Source organism: Mercenaria mercenaria, chromosome 9 (assembly GCF_021730395.1).
Source record: "Mercenaria mercenaria strain notata chromosome 9, MADL_Memer_1, whole genome shotgun sequence".
Lineage (NCBI taxonomy): Eukaryota > Metazoa > Mollusca > Bivalvia > Venerida > Veneridae > Mercenaria > Mercenaria mercenaria.
The window spans coordinates 82,875,813-82,888,680 of NC_069369.1; the positions used below are offsets into that span (position 1 = coordinate 82,875,813).

General features: G+C 32.4%; 1 protein-coding gene across 5 annotated transcripts in view; it reads left to right on the top strand.

Annotated features, from left to right (window-relative positions):
• The window catches only part of LOC123546334 (1-phosphatidylinositol 4,5-bisphosphate phosphodiesterase epsilon-1-like), a 250,351-nt gene that overhangs the window by 36,702 nt on the left and 200,781 nt on the right, over positions 1–12,868 (top strand). For all 5 annotated transcript variants that reach the window (XM_053551894.1, XM_053551895.1, XM_053551898.1 and 2 more), the window contains exon 2: positions 480–541. The gene's annotated coding sequence lies outside the window, so the exon portion shown is untranslated. The remainder of the gene's footprint in view (positions 1–479; positions 542–12,868) is intronic.

Below are 12,868 nucleotides of genomic sequence, written 5' to 3' on the forward strand. Positions count from 1 at the left end.
AAACATTCATGACAGGGGCACGTCTGCAGCAAAAGGTAGTGCATGTAGTTCAGAATATGAAAGACAACAGAAAAAATCTTCTCGTAAAGTGCATTCTGAACTAAAATTTCACTAACTGACATTTCTTCTGCTTTTCTGTCATTTTTAGAAGCCCTTAATGATGCCATTTCCAGCACAATCTGTTTAATAATTGACTCGGGTGTCATTTTGTTATCTGACTGTATAACTTGATTATAATGTAACAAACATATTGTAATATTATTGATTCTGTTCTGACAGAGCTTTTATTCTTTTAGAACGGAGTTTATTGAATTAACAATAGCTTTTATGATTTATGTTTGAACTGATTTTATAGTATCATTAGTCTAAAACTGATATTTCAGAAAAGCAACATTTTATGTATTCCAGAAAAAAATCTTTGTTATCCAAATTTCTGAAGGTTGTGATAATTCTTGTTTAAATTTTCATTTTATTTTCAGACTGACTGGTCTGAAAACCCAAGCTGTACTGCGTAGGAACAGATAATTAAAGCTAGTGTTAGGTATGTTAAAATACATTTCTTTAAAATCGGTCTATCCACGCATACGTAACAAGTCACTTGAAATGAAGGAAAATTAAAAGGAGATTGTGAAGCAATGGTAGCAGTACCTATTAGATATTTACATAAATATCATGTGTGTTACTTCGTTCAAACTTACTTTGTATAGAAACCTTAACGTTTCAAATTATGTATTTCAAGCACGTTTGTCATTTCTGTACATAAAAGGAGGTAATTATACTGTCAAAGGATGGATGATAAAAAGCAGTTTTGTTGTGTGTGTGTTGTTTTTTTTTATTTCATAACATATCAGCTACAGAAAGGATTAATTATTTGATCTGCACTATCTTGTATACATCCTGGAGGTAAATCGTCTTAAGTGAAATAAATCAAAAATAAAAGCTTACTTGTGTGGACTACAATTTCTTTGGTTTGTACTGATACAGAATCCAAGAACACTGGTTAGGTTAACTGCCCGCCGTTACATGACTGAAATACTGTTGAAAAACGGCGTTAAACCCAAAACAAACAAACAATTTCTTTGACTGAAGTTATTAAACACAATCTGACCATATAAAACAATAATACAATACGTTCTCGTTTTATATATCTCATTATGTTTTTGTTGTCAGGTCTAGTAAAGTTCTTTGACTGTGGTTGTACGATTTGTTAGGATCATAAGTGTTCGACTTGGTTTGCGTCGTAATGTTGCGCTTTGTTGTATCAGGGTTTTTTTGGAGTCTAGACTGGTGCATGGTTTTTGTATAGGTTAAACGTTTTAACCTGTTTAAATGTGAGCTAATATGGATCGTTTATTAAGAAAATGGTTTCAAGTGGGATTTATCTGTTTGATCATTTCTTTCTTTAAAATGCTGAAGAATGATTGTTTCACTATCACTATGTAATTTAACATTGTTCTGCACAATATGGAGATATATTTGGACGAGTACCCATTCAAATACTCATATTGGGCGAGCCGTTAGGCAAAATGCTTCCAGGATCGGTGCGATTTCAAACGTATCCCGTATTATAGAGGACACTGTTAAACAGTATTTTATTCTATGCTTTATTTTTCTCAATAAAGGAGACAAGATCTCATGTATAAAACATATACAGAATTATCACGTCCAGTGATTATTGAAGTTGAACTTTGTCGGTCAACGACTTTTATCGTTTACTTAACACGGAGGTTTGAACCGCAGTCTTTGCGTCTTCCTATGCAACATATTGTATTCAATATTGAAAAATATTAGGACAGTTAAGTGATACAAATGCGCATTATAGATTGGAAAACTAAGTAGTAATAGAATAATATAACGTTTGTACTATACATTTGATTTCTTGTTGCAAACAAATATAAATCTGTTAGTAGTATATTTTAGAACCTGTGATTTTCTGCTTTTGATTTGCTATAAAACTTGTTTTGTCTCGCTTTCCATTTGCTTAAACATTAGAAATATTTATGTGTATTGCAAGCTAAAAGTCTGTATAAACGGCAGTTATATTTGCAGTGCCAAGGGCATTTTAGTAAATTTTAGGGACGGATTGACCTTACCTTTTATTGTAGTGATGTTTTTGATGAAATCAGAATAGTTCTGTTTTGTCTCAGTTAATCAAATAAAAGATAATGTTGTGGAAAACAACTACTGTAACAGAAACGAGACAGTTCAGAGATTATGCAGATTCGTTTTGTTTTAGTACAAGTGTTCTGGTGAGACTCTTGTCTGCTGATGAAACAATTGTTAAAGAAAGCGGTCACATTTTTGTTGTTAAATTAAAATGCTGTACATAGTTTCATATTATACAAGAGCACATTTGTACTATTTAAACCGTATGAGAATGGTAACCTTATGAATGTAATAAAGATAGGTTTTGAATTGTGAAAATACTGTAATCATTTTAAATGCTTTTCCATTCTCGTCATTGAATTAAATAAGTACTGATCTTAAGGAAAACTAGGCAGTGACGAGTTTGTGCAAACAAGTTTTGTTTACTTATATGTTTTCTGACGAGACTCTATTCTGTTGAATACACAGTGGCTGAAAAAGTTGTCCCGTTTTGTTACTGAATGATAATGATGTTGATATTAAAGTAATACTTATTAAATGTGAGAATGGTCCAAATATGGATGGAAGGAAAAAGAGCACGTATACTTTATAGTTCGTTCTGTAGTTCTTGTTACCATTTGTTCTAATTAATGATTACTCTATTCATTCCTGAAAACATTGAGTACAAAAAAAGTCAAACTATGTCAAAATGAAATTTTTCAACGCACCTGAATACTAGCATGTACTTTTTGTTCTTTGTTCGTAGCATAAGTCAGTGTTACAGTACAATTTGCTGTGAAGGTTTTTTTCTAGTGTTCGAAATAAATCAATCTTGTATAAGCGCCATGAAAGAGGTAAGGACATGAAGTAATAGAGACATCCATTAAAGTTTATACATCAATGATTTTACACGCAATGCCATCTCTAGAAAGTAGTGCATTTGTACTTTACAAGCAATGAACCTGTCGAAGCAAGTACAAATTCTTTAAGGTAGTCTTCGCACACTTAAAGCAGTTCATGGCTGTTATATATTCCTTGGAACAAGAAATACATGTTCATATATGTATATATATATATATATATTTGAAATGGCTTATAGGCAGATTTAGTCCTCATAAAGTCCTAGTAAATAATTATTTTTCCATTGATACTGTTGTACAAAGGAAAACTTAAAGGCATTGTTTTAAATAATTGTAATACTTTTCAAACAACTATTTAATTAAATGTTCCACACAAAATCAACATAAGGTGAACTCATGAAAATGCACATGTACGTTACTGTTCCTTTAAAATTTACAGAAAATGGATATAATAACCTCACGGCCACAAAATCTTGTATTTTATGTCGGCAATTCTCAGATTTAATTAACTTTAAATGTTTTTGTCTCATAAAAAACATTTTTGCTTAAGACTATGTCAGTTTTTTCCTGCTATTTGCAACATATTTTAGGCAGATGTCCTTGACTCAGGAATTCAATTTATTCCTGGTAAGCAAAATTAATAAAAGAAAGTACTTTACAGACCATGATGTCAACATTGACGTGATGTGACAGTATTATTAATTTTATAAGCAATAATATTATGGATGTTTGTATTTCTATTAATATCGGGATATACAATCTTGAATTTCTTAAGTATTTGTGCTATGATGAAAACAGTCTAACTTGGTTTTTCTGATTAATTAGGATAAGTAATTAACTTTAATTTCCTTCATATTCTTGTATGTTTCTGCATATAAATTGTATGGTTTGTCTAACGACAGATTCCTTCACCTGGGAGCTGCTGGGTAACAAAATCCTACTTGCTGGGCAATTGTTTTATTGTTTTAACTATTAATTACGTTGATCTGAAACACATCAAAGTAGGTTTAAGAGTCTGTGTGATTTACTTCGCCCGCAGTTTGTTTCCCGCTCGGCTGTTCAGTCTCGAAAACACGAAAAAGTACTAAAGTTTATCCTTTATGTTTTTTTTTTCAAGATTAGTCACTGTGTTTTTAAGGTAACTCAATAGTTGCATGTATATTTATGGGTTTGCGTTACTTGTCCAAGATATTATTTACCTTTGGCAAGTCTGTTGTTATTAATACACTCGAAATGGTTTATGGTTTAGTATTGAAAAGGTGCCTTGATTTAAAGTGAAGACATGAAAATGGAGAAATTCATGTAAGGTTACAGCATGAATAAAATAACATGCGATGCCTATATTTAGATACAGAAGAAGTGCAATTGCATTTCTGTACAACGGCGACGGGCTTCAATCTTATTTTTGTCGCAAGTTCGTTTCGTGATTTTTGTTCTCTCTCATTGAAACTAAAAACAAATATGTTAAATCGTGTTAGTATTTTTGCAGTTGAAAGAACACGTTTATAATGAGTTTCAGTCATTTTTATCCTCAAAGAGCAATATTAGAAAATTGCAAAAGCATTTGTGCATTAACTGTACTTTTTTTTGGTTTCAGAGTAAAACAATTCTGCTGAAAACAAATGCATAAAAGGGACATTGTCGTTGTATATTTGCATCCCCTGCATCAATATTGCCTTTCTAGTTAACCTAATAAAGCAGACTAATTTGTATAGCTAGGTGTCAATATTAGCGAGATCAGTCAGTATATTAATTCTCTAGATAATAGCGTTTTGACTGCTGTCGTTATTTCTACAAGTGTCAGGGTATGCAGTAGTTTCATAGCTTTAGACTGGATTGCGTTTTCTGTTTTCTGTTATATGGAAATTACATTTGAATGGAAAGTTATGTAAATTAAATAATGTATATTTTTTTGAAATTGAAATTGCAAAAACGAGTTTTATCGCATTGTTAGAACACCATCTATGGACAGATATATGTATGCCCAATACTACTAGGTGAGTCTGATGTTTGCATTATCGTTATGTTTGTATGCTTAATAATCTTTTTCTTTTAATATTGCAACTTTCAATTTTAACTGACTAATTAAAGGATGCAAAGAAATGTTTTTACGGTTAGCTATATTTATTTTAGTGATATGGAAAACGTTATAAAGATCCCTAACATTCACCGATGATATTTTCTTTGATAATGTTACAGGTTATTATAGCATTCCCTTTTTTACAACTTCATTTAAATTGTCATATTTCAGTGAATTCCTTTCAATGGGTCAAGCTTAACAACACAAATGTTTTGCAATGGATTTAGAACATATAAGTTTTTTGCGGGGTTGTTAATATACATGTCATATATCGTAACTGTCGTTACTGATTAATAAAGAAAGGTGTGTTTATTTTCTAAAGTTAACTAAATGTTGTTCTAAATTGACTACATTGTGTAACAGCTGTTTGACAACATTTCCTTTCATTGTTTTGCAACGTTTTATTCTCCCTTTAGCGTCTTTCAAAAGTTTGTATTTGCATTATTTCGCCAGGCTTAATACTGTTGTCAACTGTTATAATTTTACGTGAAAAGAGTCGTGGTACCAACTGCATGTCTTAATTAGTAAATAGTAATTTTGTATTTAGTAAAGTTATTTAACGTTTTATTAAAAGCTGTTTTGAGACACACCGCATGTTTGGTGTTCAGTCCTTTTGCAGTTGGACGCTACGCTTTCCCATATGATTGTGTCTGATGGAACTGATGGAGGACTCTATAATAGGTAGTTCTTAAATCCGACCGGGACTGAGCTATTTTGATTCTTGTCTTCTGGCCTGTTTCTTCAGGCCCTTAAGTGCTCTGTCTTCTGCCATGCGTTTAAGGTTCTTAAGAATTGCTTTTTATATAAATATACAAGAGCATGTTTGTGTTTTACATAACATGCCTTCTGTTGCCCTTGCGTATGAAAGTGTTTCACCTGGCGGGGATAACTTTTATTTACACTGTCCTGTGACTTTGGAACATATAGGCGGTGTCCCACTGTGCTCTTATTTTTTTTTCCGTATTGTCCTGCTGTGTTTGCTTTGTGTGAGAGTGCGTGTGTTGGTCGTGCGCGCGTTGGCGTTGGAGCAGGTTGTGCTTTTGGAGCGTGGCTTTTCCTTTTTGGTATTTTATCCATGTTTTTTAGAAAGAAATCTCATTTATACCTTTTTTTCCTACTATAGATATAAGATGTATCTTCGTTGATATTTTTGAAAAACTTGATTGATGTTTGCAGTATAACAAAACTTGCTTACTGTTGAAGTGGAATTTGTTTAATGTCATAAACCGAGTAACTGACAAACATATAAAATTGTTGTTCTTTTGACTTCTAAAGCCAATTTAATTTGCAAGTTTTATAAAGGCTAGTACATCTGATGCCCAGAATACATCTAAAAGGTTATGTTTCTTTAACAACTCTATATGAAGAAGATAGCGTCTTGTATACCTGATTGTAAGGAGTATATTAAAATTTGTGAGATTCCATCAGTCATATAAAAATGCTAACCTGGCATGTTAACATTCTTATTGTCACTGGCGCTCTTTTATATGTCTCTTTTGCAATCACGACTTGAAAGCCTAATTTTATTAATGTTTTTCTATAAACTGCAAGAGTACGATCAAGATATTTGGTCTCAGTTCTAATGAGACACTTGGACACTTTGAAACGCGACAATGCAGATTAACATAGAGAGTATATATACCTTTTAACAAGGTATTTTATGTTCAAAAAGGTTACACAGATAATTTGACTTATTAAATACTTATATAAATTCTACGTTAAGTTTCAGTGCCATATTGACGTTCAGATTTCATATCGAGTGTGTGACGTCATTTAAAGATTTCTTTAAAGATAATATTTTCAATTTCACTCGGGCTAAATGGCAACTTTGAATCATTTATGTAATAATTTTAAGTGTAGATGCGTATGTAATAAAGGTTATTAGATTTTCATCGCGAAATACCCACTCGTTCTTTCTCCTAAAGTCACCCAATATTTCCGCTGCAGACCTCGTGCATATTTCCCAATACAAATCTAATAACCTATAAGTATTGGTTACGTAGCTTATAACACTGCATCTTAAATTATTTTAGAAAAACCTTATTGATGGAAGTGTGAAAACATGTTTTGTCTTGCAATATGAATGAATAATGGATGCATTTTAGATTCAGTAGATTTATAAGTAGTTCATCGTTTTCTTGCATGTTTTGTAACAGTTCTCGTCAGTAAGTAAAGAGGACTAGTTCTGAACACAGAACCCATATAATTATACTGACGGATATTGACCATACCTTGTTTCAATCAGGACTAATGTAACGCTAATGGTTTGTAATGTGATTTATTGTCAGAAAAAGTCAGAAAAATTGCAATGACGTGATGAAAGAGTATGGAAAATAACCGTTAAAAGCATTTTAATAAAGGTCACCGACAGAGGTGTGTGAGTGGTAAAAGCAAACAAAGAAGGACAAGTATCAGATAGGAACAGCAACGTTCCAAGAATACATCCTACGCAATTCTCATTTCTCCTTACGTGTGAAATAACGTTTAAAACTCACTTATATGTACTGGCTTATATGTTTCTGTGTTAACCCTTACCCTGCAAAATTTCTATTAATGAACTTGTCCATCTTTCAGTTTGAACAGTACCATTAACTGTAAAAAAGTTTGCTTACCAAAACAATACAGACTGAATGGCGAACAGTGCAGATCATGATGTACACTGGTCGCAAAGTCTAAGTATTTCTTTATCTATACGCCCTTAGACCTCTTTTTCATTTAACTCGAGTTCTTTTAACTGCAAGTATTTTATTACCAGCGAGAATCGTTTCATCGACTTGCTGTACTAGTATAATGCAAACTGTTCCTGATTTTATTCAGAAATAATAAAGGCCAATATCATTGCTATATTAGTTATTTTATTTGCATATTGTAAAATTTAATACGTTAAAAGCATATCAACATGGAACATATCTTCAGTGATCCGATGAAACAGTAGTGAGAAACTCTAATTTGATACTTTTTCCATGGTCGCTGGCAGTTTAATTGTCACCGAAATATATAATTATCTGTTCCTTATTTCAAATAGAAAAAAGAAGAAGAAAATACGGTCAGCCTGTTTTATATCCCGAGATACAAAGTATATGGGGGCTATTTTGTCACGCGTGTCCGTTGTTAAGTTGGTCCGTCCGTCACACTGTTACTCAGTCTGTCATGCCCGCTTCATTTCTTCGTAACTGCTGAAACAATTTTAATAAAACAAACATCAGTGGTTTATTTCACCAAGACAATATACAGAGCGCAAATTCCATGTAACTAGATCTAATGTAAAGGTCACACTTTGAGGTTAAATGTCAAATAGATATTTTCATTTTCGCTTCATATCTTCTTAACCACTGAGAAGATCATCAGATGTCAACCCCATCAATGCAATGTGCATGATGGACAACCCAGGTCACTGGGTCCAAGTTTAAGGAAGTCAGATGTCATTTAGCTTAACTTTATGTCCGCTCCATATTGTCTAAACAGCTTGGACGATTTTCGTTAAACTAACGTAAGTTGTTTATGTGCAGGGAGCGCAGAACACAGGTCACTGTATCCAATGTCAAGATCATATTTGGAGGATAAAGATCAAATAACCTTAAATGTCCGCTCCCTGTTCAGATTTGTTCTCGTTCCATATATTCTTAACCACCGGAAGGAATTTCGTTAGCACCAATTGTTTAAACTAATCCAGACAACATGCAAAATTCACAAGTCAGGTCAAAACGCACAAGGTCAAGGTCGCACTCAGAGGTCAAAGATCAAATAGCTTAAATTCTTTCCTCTCCATATCTTCTTAACCACTGGATAGATTTTTATAAATCTAGTATCAGGTTAAAACCTCATAAAGAAGACTTTCAGAGTGCAGTTCCCAGATGAATAAGGATAAAGGTCATGGCCATACTTAAAGGTCAAAGATCAAACAGCTAAAATTTGTGTCCACTTCATATCTCCTGAACCCCTAGAAAAAAAATCATAAAACTAGCGTGAATTGTAATCCTCATCAAGACAACTAGGTCACTAGTTCCTAGGTCAAGATCACACTTGAAGGTCAATGGTCATGCTTTCATTGTATCAAAGCGGCGTCTAGGGTATTACTCGATTTTAGTGATAGCTCTAGCTATGCTTATTCTTAGACGTTCGAACATGTAATAGTAACTTGTGTAAAAAATGAATATCTAATTAATTTACGTTTCCCCTTTCGTTCCTGACCTGTTTTTCGCGGGATTTACGGTAAATCACAGAATAAATATTAACTTTAATGAACTGTTTCATATTAATTACGTTTATCTCTAGATCGTCTGTAACCGTGGTAAGAGGAATTATTGAAATGAAATGAGCAATTTATATTCAGTTTAGTGTTGAATTCAACTTCCTTTCTTTACCTGATATAAAACTTTATTCAGGTTATTTTTTTAATTTTATTTATTTATTTATTTATTTGGGTTTTACGGCGAACCAACACGGTTGTTTTATTAAATTACACGGACTATTTATTATATGAAACTTACTGCAGTACATCAGCATTTTTCACAAAATTACAAAAATATTGGGACAATTTTTTCGTTAAAATGGTATTAGTAAATTAAAGCTAAACTGGTGCATTTTTTCTGTAAAAATTTTATTAACGCTCAAATTATCAAGTTAAAACTTTAATCGTACTATATTCTTTAACATGTTCAAGTTCAACCCTTTCTTATCATTAATCGATTTCTTTAGATGTGTATTTTCAAATGATAATAATTATGTTATATACATGTAAGCATGCAACGTCCTCAGACAGTTGATTCATTATTGTTTTCCCAAGGGAAGTAATTATCAACGTGCTTATTACCGTGACGTTAAATCTATTTGAACAGTGAAAACAGTCACTCTGTTTAAACTGTATTTTGCAACAACAACATGTTGTTGTATTTTGCAGTGAATTAGTGTCTCATACGTACATATAGAACAGAAGGTACATCAAAGAAAAAAAAGATTTCACTGGCTTTTGTCTTTCCTAATAACCTACCGAGTGCCCGTTGTTGCTTAGCAGTATTCAAAATGACAGTAATATTGTGTGCAGCTACATTATTTCGTGTCTTAAGAGTTGCAGGTAATTAATTTAATGTATGAAGCAGCACAAAACTATAAAATCAGAGAAAATAAAATGGCTGTTTCAGAATATAAAATGCTCCTGTATCTTAAGATGGAAATTGGCCTATGCATAATAAAATCGTTGATTTCGTGATAAAGTCTCAGATGATCATGTGTTGTTTCAGGGAAACTACGAAAATATTTTGTTAAATTTGTTCTCTCTTATAGCATGTACCGGAAATTAACCGCTGAAACAGGAAGGAATTATGCAGCAACATTTGTATTTATCATTTGTGGTGGGTTAAACAAAGGGAACAAACAAATTTGTGATATCGGTTCGGTGAAAGCAATAAGTTTACAGACAAATGGAAATAGTTAAATAGTTTTATAAATCATAAAAATCCGAAATCATTTCAGAGTGTTTATCCGTTTTGTCTTTCTGTTAAGAAATGTTCGAGAGGACAACCCCTCAATATATTGACTTACTTAACCCTTACCATGCTAAATTTCTGCTCGGATGTTTACTGAAAATTATTGAGTGCAGACCATGAACAGACTGCACGGATGTGCATGCTGATCTTGGTCTACACTGGTCGCAAAGGCAGAATCAATTGTATCCAGCATGGTAAGGGTCAAGTTGGCACAAATGAGCCAGCATCTACCATTTGTCAGTATATATTTATGAAATAAATGAAATCCTTTGATCAAAATATTTCTGTATCAATTGTACGTGTTAGCGTTTTCAATGATTTTGCATTTAAAGAGAGAATTAATATTACTACAAAGATTGACTTATAAATTATGTAAAACGAAAAAGCGATAACAGTTTTTATCTAACATCTATAATTGACATCAGTTAACCAGAGTAAGCGACGGCATTTTATTGATTGAAACACGTCGTGTTTATGTTGCAGTCATATATCTTGTACCAATTTGAAAAAAAAGTCATCACCGGCGCTAATAAACGACTTGATTAAGAGCAAAGCCATAAAACATGGAAAATGACGTCAATGTGTAAGAACAAGGAATCAATTCTAAATATATTTATATCTTACTTAACTCTTCTATTGCAATTAAAAATGAATTTGCCATGGATGCAGGGTTGCCTTCTATAAAACTTGAAGGAGAATAAGTTATAATAGCTTACATTCGTTTTGGTAACTTTTAAATGGCATAATAAAGATAACAGATATATATGGATTTTTTATGATTTTAGTAAGTTTTGAAAATAACGACAGCTTAAGACAATTAATCTGTTAAAAATGTAATGCTAGATACATATTCATTTGTACACTGCAGGGTCCTGTCTCTGAATCGCTTGCCCCTCACCGATGTGGGTTCGAAGCTCGCTTTGGGCGTAGAATTCTTCATGTGAGGAATCCATCCAACTGCCTTACGGAAGGTATTTGCTTCTACCCGCAATGAAATATTGCCCGGAGGGGCACCTGTTTTTTCCACCATCAAAAGCTTGGACGTCATCATAAGACCTAAAATTATGTTGATGTGACGTTAAACATAACTACAAAAACGTACATTGCAAGTGTACATACTTATATCTTAGTCCATCATTCTTTATTTTTAACCATGACGATTTCCGTAGCAAATTATTTGATAACAGTAACATTTTCATCAAGATGATAAAAAGGGAGGTAATTGATTTTGCAAAAGGTGCATTTATACATTATAAGTGAAAGTCAGAAGTACATGATTCAAATCCATGTCATGTTAAACTGAAAAAATCTGAAACTGATTTAATTAATTTAACGCCTATTTCTATACAATAACATATTCAATGGCGTTGTACATTTAATTTAACAAACCTTAAAATATAAATGATGAAATGTAAAAACTCACAAAAATTTAAAAACTAACACCTGCTGTTACCGCATATAAAACAATTATCAAAACATTTAAAGCAATGCCATGAAGTCTCTAAAATACAGTGTCGTGTATTAAGATTTGTTTTGAATGTATCAAGTGATTTACTATTGCGTAATGCTAACGGCATTTGGACCAATAGTATAAAAACGTTTTGCACTTGTTGTAAGAATCATGTTTCTAAGAGAAATATGTAGTGTAAAAATTTGCTTTAGACCCGTTATTTCGGAGATTTTCTTGCAGTATAAATCAGTTTTGTCGATAGAAACACACTCTTTTATTTGAATTTTCGAACACGTCCTTTTTTTTAATAAATCATGTAGAATTCCAGTGACAACTAGTGTGGAAAGTACTGAACATAACCTATGTAGTTACATTAAAGGATATTGACCATGCCTTGTTTCAATCAATCCTAATATAGCTCTAATGGTTAGAAATGCAAAATTACGGCCAGGAAATAATCTCATTTGATGAAACAGCGTGAAAAATAAGCAATAAAAGCATTTTTTTTGTATTTAGGTCGCCTGCAAATATGTTTAATCAACTCCCTTAATTTTCTTTACATTAGTACATAATGTAACGTACTTTCATGGTATTTACATCTGATATAAATGTACTATGTTTAATTGTTAAGACAATTAGAGAATCAAGGCCTGTTTCTTTCTGTCAAATAGTACTGTTTTTATTCTTAAGCGAGAATTGTTTTGTCGCCAATGAAATATAATGCAACATGCTCGTGATTTAGTAGAAAGTATAAACGAATACGCGGGTATTCTCGTTATTTTACTTGTATCCAATGTAATACATTTTCATCATTTAATTATGCATCAGGTTAGCTAAAAAGCATCAATAACAAAAAGATATGATTGCGTGGAAGAGCTCTTCAAAGATATTAATATGTAAAAACAGT